Raw genomic sequence first — 7863 nt, forward strand, 5'->3', positions numbered from 1 at the left:
CATAGCTTCAGGATTGGTTGCTTGAGGCCGCCAGTTCGAGATTTGTTGCAGAGAGCCGCCGCAACGAGATTGCCATGGAAATGGATGTAAAAATAGAATTTGGTAAGTATTATATATGCTATTTGTTAATTATGATTGCATTAATTTTTGTTGTTTCAGGTACATTGAGTGGAATTTAATTTAAGGTAAGTATTATATTGGTGTATATTTGTTTATATAGTTGCGTTTATTATTGTTTTTCAGGTACTTAAAGAGGAAGCTAGTCTGGGGTGAGTATTTGATTGCTTTTATAATTGCGTTGATTTATTTGCTTTTCAGGTACGTTTTGTATGGGCTAAATTGGAGGCCCTTGTCATTGTGTTATTGCAGCTGGAAAGCCACGATTTTGGAGTCATCAAGTTTGCAATTAGATAAGTATTATATTATAAATATATATTTCCCAGTAATAGCTTGTGTTCCCTTTTTTCAATAGTTGAAGTCTTGGAAGCTGGAGCTGCGTGCTTGACGTCAGCAGGATGGGGCCGTCTGTTATCGTCTGCTACTTTGTTTGTCCGGTTTGTTATTATTTATGTGTCCTTGAGTAGTTTTTATATCGCATTCTTATTTATTTTCCTTTCATTGCAGGTTAGGAGAGAATTCGTCGATGATGCAGGACAGGGGAGAAATATACAATTTGAGGACAAGTTTTGCAGCGTAAGGGTGTGGCATCTGCGCCACGCAAATGATCTTTATTAAAGCATTGGCGTCAGGAGGTGGAGACGGTATCATAAAATTGTCAGATTTTTGTATCTATAATCGCAAATGTTGGCGATTTTGTTTTGCTTTGACGGGGCCCGTCTCCTGGTTTGCGTGCGCGTCATCGGCAGGATGAGGTCGTATTTTTGTGTCTGCTGGTTTGCCTGTCAGGTTTGTAATTTCCTGTGTGTCCTTGATTAATTTATTATTATATTATTATTAATTTTCCTTTCATTATAGATTCTCAGGAATTCATTGGAAAAAAAAACGGAATTGTGGAAATTATACAATTTGGAGACGGATTTTAATTCTTTTTAATTTGATGTCAGCTCCGGGATAATGATCCTTGTTAGTGCAGTGGCATCAGGAGGTGGAGACGGCGTTGTAAGATTGTCAAATTTTTGTGTTTATAATCACAAAATATGGTGATTTTGTTTTTCTTTGCAGGGCTCGTCTTCTCTTGTTGGTTGCTTTGGATCACCAGTTGGCTGTGTTTATTGAGGTAAGTGCTTTATTTGATTGTCTTTGTTAATTTTCTTATTGGTTAATTGTTTTGTTTTCAGGTTTAGCGTCTCTAATGTAGGCGCTCGTCGATCTGAGAGAATTTAAGAGTAGTGGAAAGGATAGATTTTGCAGCTCCGCGCTGAGAGCCCTGAACGAAGCGTAGGCAGCTTATATGGCCCGTCTATTGCAGTGCAGCACTGCAAGTGGATTGCATCGGAGATAAGGGATACTAATCGGGACCGTGTGGCAAGGAGGTTCAGGTAAGTGACGTTGTGCATAAATTGCTGCAGCGAGTCGCCTTTTATTCATCATGTTTCTGCCACACTAATCCTTTTCGTATCGATCTACCGCTTCATCTTATAGGACTTGGTTGTATTTTTCGTATCTTTCATCAGTATCAGCTGGAGTGCGTTTTCGTAAGCTTGATTATCCGGATGCTTTGAGGTGTGAGTATTGATTATATTGATTATATTTTAATTCCATTATCTAATTGAATTTGTATTCTAAGGAAATTAGGCTGTGTCGAGGAAGGAGATGACCGAGCAAGAGTTTGGGAGCAGACTGACGTGCGCTTTTCCATCGGATATAGATGTTGTTAGAATAAGTATAAGTAAATGTAGGATTAATTGGAAGTTTCCATGTCAGGATTGTTAACTCTTCCTTGTATGATTAAGGCCAATAAACTGTCAATTTTCTTCTCTAAATTGTCGACTCTATTTGCTAAGTTTGTTGTGTGGTCGTCCAAGAAGCCTTTTTGCGAGTTAGGATTGTAGTTTATTGGCGATGGCGTGGCTTCATCTATAAATCTTGGCTTGAAGCTAGCTCTAGCAGCTCTGCTGGTGGTAGGAGGGCTGTCATTTCTAACTTGCATGGGATTTGAAGTACCTTTTTCAGGTTTTTAACTTTACTGGTGGAGGTACGGAGACAGAATGAGTTCTGTTCCGCATCCACAATTTATTTTGCCTTTGATTACAGTGTGTGTAATATATAGAACAATTATTTGAAATTTCGAATTTTACATTGCATGGGGTGAGTTTGGGGCTTTTTTAACTTTGTAGGTGGAGGTACGGAGACAGAATGAATTCTGTTCCGCATCCACAACTTTATTTTGCCTTTGATTACAATAAATGCAATATGTAGGTACAATAATTTGAATTTTTGAGTTTAACATAGCATGGGGTGAGTTTGGGGCTTGGACATAGTTTGTTAGTATTAAATTTAAGTTAGTATTTTATATGCATGGATTTCAGACATTGACATGATTGGTAACATTATCAGCTTGCATGTTTTGTTTACATTTATAAAATGAAATTATTTTGCAAGAAACATTAAAATTTTAGACTAACATTGTTTTATTTATTTCTTTTCAGGTACCCCCATCAGAAGGACAGGAGCACCGCGTCGCAGAGAGCCTCAGGAGTCATCACAGGTAAGTTTTGTTGCATTATGGCAGTGGTCTGTTGCGGCCGCTGGAAGTGGGCCACTTGCAACAATTTTGTCCGGCCGGCGATTGCAGGTTAGTTGTTCTTGGTATCGGCATCCATCGCTGCCGTCATTTGGTGAGTATAAGTTGTATCGTCAGTGGCAGTTTTATGCAATTGTTTGAATATATTGCAGATAAAATTGCCGTTCGTCAGGAAGAGGAGTTGCAATGAGTTGCCCCACGCAGCTGTCATTGCATTTTTTGAGAGCTGCTGTCTATATGGTGGTGGAGTCGTCTCGTGGCGAAGAAGTCGTCAGAGAGGATTGTGGCTCGGTCTGTCACCGAAGGAAGCCAGGTGCGCCGCGTCTTGTGGCCATAGCGTCAGGATTGGCAGCTTGGGGCCGCCGTTTTAAGATTTGTAGCAGAGAGCCGCCGCAACGGAATAGTCATGGAAATGGATGCAAAAATAGTATTTGGTGAGTATTATATATGCTATTTGTTAATTATGATTGCATTAATTTTTGTTGTTTCAGGTACATTGAGTGGAATTAATTTAAGGTAAGTATTATATTGGTGTATATTTGTTTATATTGTTGCGTTTATTATTGTTTTTCAGGTACTTAAAGAGGAAGCTAGTCTGGGGTGAGTATTTTATTGCTTTTTTAATTGCGTTGATTTATTTGCTTTTCAGGTACGTTTTGTATGGGCTAAATTGGAGGCCCTTGTCGTTGTGTTATTGCAGCTAGAATGCCACGATTTTGGAGTCATCAAGTTTGCAATTAGATAAGTATTATATTATTAATATATATTTCCCAGTAATAGCTTGTGTTCCCTTGTTTCAATAGTTGAAGTCTTGGAAGCTGGAGCTGCGTGCTTGACGTCAGCAGGATGGAGCCGACTGTTATCGTCTGCTACTTTGTCTGTCCGGTTTGTTGTTATTTATGTGTCCTTGGGTAGTTTTTGTATCGCATTCTTATTTATTTTCCTTTCATTGCAGGTTAGGAGAGAATTCGTCGATGATGCAGAACAGGGGAGAAATATAAAATTTGAGGACAAGTTTTGCAGCATAAAGGTGTGGCATCTGCGCCACGCAGATGGTCTTTATTTATGCATTGGCGTCAGGAGGTGGAGACGGCATCATAAAATTGTCAGATATTTGTATCTATAATCGCAAAAGTTGGCGATTTTGTTTTGCTTTAACGGGGCCCGTCTCCTGGTTTACGTGTGCGTCATCGGCAGGATGAGGCCGGATTTTTGTATTTGCTGGTTTGCCTGTCCGGTTTGTATCTTTCTGTGTGTCCTTGATTAATTTTGTATTCTGTTATTATTAATTTTCCTTTCCACACAGATTATCAGGAAATCATTGAAGAAACGGTACTGAGGAAATTTATACAATTTGGAGACGGATTTTAATTCTTTTTAATATGATGTCAGCTCCGGGATTGTGATCCTTTTTAGTGCAGTGGCACCAGGAAGTGGAGACGGCGTTGTAAGATTGTCAATTATTTGTGTTTATAATCACGAAAGATGGCGATTTTGTTTTTCTTTGCAGGGCTCGTCTTCTCTTGTTGGTTGCGTTGGATCGCCAGTTGGCTGTGTTTATTGAGGTAAGTGCTTTATTTAATTGTCTTTGTTTATTTTCTTATTGGGTTATTGTTTTGTTTTCAGGTTTTAGCGTCTCTTATGTAGGCGCTCGTCGATCTGAGAGAATTTAAGAGTAGTGGAAAGGATAGATTCTGCAGCTCCGCGTTAAGTGCCCTGAACTAAGCGTGGGCAGCTTATATGGCCCGTCAATTGCAGCGCAGCACTGCAAGTAGATTGTATCGGTGATAAGGGATACTACCAGGGACTGTGTGGCAAAGAAAGTTCAGGTAAGTGACGTTGTGCATAAATTGCTGCAGCGAGTCGCCTTTTATTCATCATGTTTCTGCCACACTAATCCTTTTCATATCGATCTACCGCTTCATCTTTTATGTCCTGTTGATTTTCTCCGCATCGTTTAGTCAGGATCAGCTGGAGTGCATTGTCTTGGGCTTGCTCATCCGGGTACTTTGAGGTGAGAGTATTGTTTATTGTTTTTGTGCCATCCACTAATTGAATTATTATTCCAGATGAGTTTGGCTGCGTCGAGGAAAGTGATGACAGTGGAGGAGTTTGTGAGCAGACAGACGTGCGCTTTTTCGTCGAATATAGATATCGTTAATATAACTATAAGTAGATGTAGGATTAATTGGATGTTTCCATGTCATGATTGTTATCTCTTCCTTGTATGATTAAGGCCAATAAAATGTCAATTTTCTTCTCTAAATTGTCGACTCTATTAGTTAGGTTTGTTGTGTGGTCGTCCGAGAGGCCTTTTTGTAATTCAGGATTGCAGTTTATTAGCGTTGGTGTGGCTTCATCAATAATTCTTGGCTTGAAGCTAGCTCTGGCAGCTCTGCTGGTGGTGGGAGGGCTGTCGTTGCTAACTTGCATGGGATTTGAAGTACCTTTTTCAGGTTCCTGGTAATTTGCTTCACTCCTTCGCTTTCGGAGCTTGTCCTGGTAATTTTCCAGATGTCTTTGCGCTGGATTGCTTGTCTTGGATGCCAGTCTTGGCTTTGCGTTGTTTTTTGAAGTTGTCCTACCCTTTTTGGGTATATTGTTTGTGTTTCGGCGCCATTTATTCAGCCGCATCTGAATGGCAGAGTCGTGGGAGGAAAAACGTGGCCTTCTGTCGTTCAAACTTTGTAGGTGGAGGTACGGAGACAGAATGAATTCTGTTCCGCATCCACAAATTTATTTTGCCTTTGATTACAATTTATGCAATATGTAGGTACAATTATTTGAATTTAGAGTTTAACATTGCATGGGGTGAGTTTGGGGCTTGGACATAGATTAGTATTTAATGTTAAGTTAGTATTTTTTATGAAGGCTTTAGATTATAGACAGAGACATGGACTGGTAACATTATCGTCTTGCATGTTTTGTTTACATTAATAAATTGTAGCGATTTTACAGAAAACATAGAAATTTAGGACTAACATTGTGTAATTTATTTCTTTTCAGGTACCCCCGCCAGAAGGACGGGAGCATAGAGTCGCTGAGGAGCCTAAATAGCCATTACAGGTGAGTTTTTGTTGTGTGCTGGCTGTGGACTGTTGTGGCCGCAGGGAGTGGGCCACTTGCAACAAGTATGTCCGGCTGGAGTTGCAGGTGAGTTATTCTTGGTGGCAGCATCCAGCGCCGCCGTCATTTGGTGAAGATCCGTTATGTCGTCAGTGGCAGATTTATGCAATTGTTGTTTGTGTTGCAGATGCAAGTTGCCGATCGTCAGGAAGAGGAGTTGCGCAGACAAATCCCACGCAGCTGTCGTTGCATTTTTATTGAGCTGCTGGCGTTATGGTGGTGGAGTGCTCTCTAGTGAGAAGTCGTCAGTGCGGATTGAAGCTCGATCTATCACCGAGGAGAGCCAGGTGCGCCGCGTCTTGTGGCCGTAGCATCAGGATTGGCAGCTAGTGGCCGCCGGTTCGAGATTTGTTGCAGAGGGCGGCCGCAACAAGAATGGCATGGAAATGGATGTAAAAATAGAATTTGGTAAGTATATTATTTGTTATTTGTTATTTGATGATTGCATTAATTTTTGTTGTTTCAGGTACATTGAGTGGAATTTAATTTAAGGTGAGTATTATCTTTGTGTATATTTGTTTATATAGTAGCGTTTGTTATTGTTTTTCAGGTACTTAAGGAGGAAGCTAGTCTGGGGTGAGTATTGTATTTGCTTTTATAATTGCGTTGATTTTAATTTTATTTTTTGCTTTTCAGGTACATTTTGTAAGAGCTAGTTTGGAGGACCTTTGTTATTGTGCTATTGCAGCTGGAATGCCGCGGTTTTGGAGTCATAAGTTGCAATTAGATAAGTATTATATTTTAAATATATATTTCCCAGTAATAGCTTGTGTTCCCTTGTTTCAATAGTTAGAGTCTTTGAAGCTGGAGCTGCGTGCTTGACGTCAGCAGGATGGAGCCGTCCACTAGCATCTGCTACTTTGTCTGTCCGGTTTGTTATTATTTATGTGTTCTTGAGTAATCTTTGTATCGCATTCTTATTTATTTTCCTTTCATTACAGGTTAGGAGAGAATTCGTCGAAGATACAGAACTGAGGAGAAATATGCAATTTAAGGAAAAGTTTTGCACCATATTGATGTGGCATCTGCGCCACGCAAATTATCCTTATTTATGCGTTGGCGTCAGGAGATGGAGACGGCATCATAAAATTGTCAACTTTTTGTATTTAAAATCGCGAAAGTTGGCGATTTTGTTTTGCTTTTGCGGTGCCTGTCTCTTATTGTCGGTTGCGTTGAAGGATTTACGTGCGTGGCGTCAGGAGTATGGAATCGCATATCTGTATCTGCTTGTTTGCCTGGCAAGTATTACGTTTTTCTGTGTGGCCTTTATTAATTTTGTATCATATTCTTATTGGTTTTTTTCTTTCTTTACAGGTTTTCGGAAAATAATTGGACGTACGATACTGCGGAAAATTATGCATTTTAGGGACGGATTTTGTGGCTTATAAGTGTGGTGTCAGCTCCGCGCTAGTGATCCTTGATGATGCAGTGGCATCAAGAGGTGGAGACGGCGTCGTAAAAATGTAAATTTTTTGTGTTTATAATCGCGATAGCTGCCGATTTTGTTTTTCTTTTGCGGAGACCGCCTCTTCTTGTTTGTTTTTTTTACTTTGTAGGTGGAGGTACGGAGACAGAATGAATTCTGTTCCGCATCCACAACTTTATTTTGCCTTTGATTACAATAAATGCAATATGTAGGTACAATAATTTGAATTTTTGAGTTTAACATAGCATGGGGTGAGTTTTTGGGGCTTGGACATAGTTAGTTAGTATTAATTTTAAGTTAGTATTTTGTAGGCAAGGATTTCAGACATTGACATGATTGGTAACATTATCAGCTTGCATGTTTGTTTACATTTTTAAAATGAAATTATTTTGCAATAAAATTTAAAATTTTAGACTAACATTGTTTTATTTGTTTCTTTTCAGGTACCCCATCAGAAGGACAGGAGCACCGCGTCGCAGAGAGCCTCAGGAGTCATCACAGGTAAGTTTTGTTGCATTTTGGCGGTGGTCTGTTGCGGCCGCTGGAAGTGGGCAACTTGCAACAAGTTGCAGGTGATTTATTCTCAGCTGCGTCATCCCACGCAGCC

The 7863-nt window shown here is 39.9% G+C and overlaps 2 long non-coding RNA genes across 4 annotated transcripts; both read left to right on the forward strand.

The window, feature by feature from the left end:
• Nucleotides 1–527: 527 nt before the first annotated feature.
• Nucleotides 528–1943, forward strand: LOC6611185. 3 transcript variants are annotated; one of them, XR_004363073.1, is made up of 7 exons: nt 528–554; nt 625–906; nt 976–1119; nt 1183–1237; nt 1299–1499; nt 1603–1685; nt 1748–1943. It is a non-coding gene; the product is annotated as an uncharacterized LOC6611185 (long non-coding RNA). The 3 variants fall into 3 exon arrangements; XR_004363072.1 differs by having other exon boundaries at nt 976–1237; XR_004363074.1 differs by having other exon boundaries at nt 976–1237; nt 1756–1943.
• Nucleotides 1944–3632: 1689 nt separating this feature from the next.
• Nucleotides 3633–4964, forward strand: LOC116802712. The gene is made up of 4 exons (XR_004363075.1): nt 3633–3941; nt 4011–4269; nt 4331–4718; nt 4774–4964. It is a non-coding gene; the product is annotated as an uncharacterized LOC116802712 (long non-coding RNA).
• The last annotated feature ends 2899 nt before the right edge of the window (nt 4965–7863 follow it).

The sequence above is a fragment of the Drosophila sechellia genome, unplaced genomic scaffold, assembly GCF_004382195.2.
Source record: "Drosophila sechellia strain sech25 unplaced genomic scaffold, ASM438219v1 U_207, whole genome shotgun sequence".
Taxonomy (NCBI): domain Eukaryota; kingdom Metazoa; phylum Arthropoda; class Insecta; order Diptera; family Drosophilidae; genus Drosophila; species Drosophila sechellia.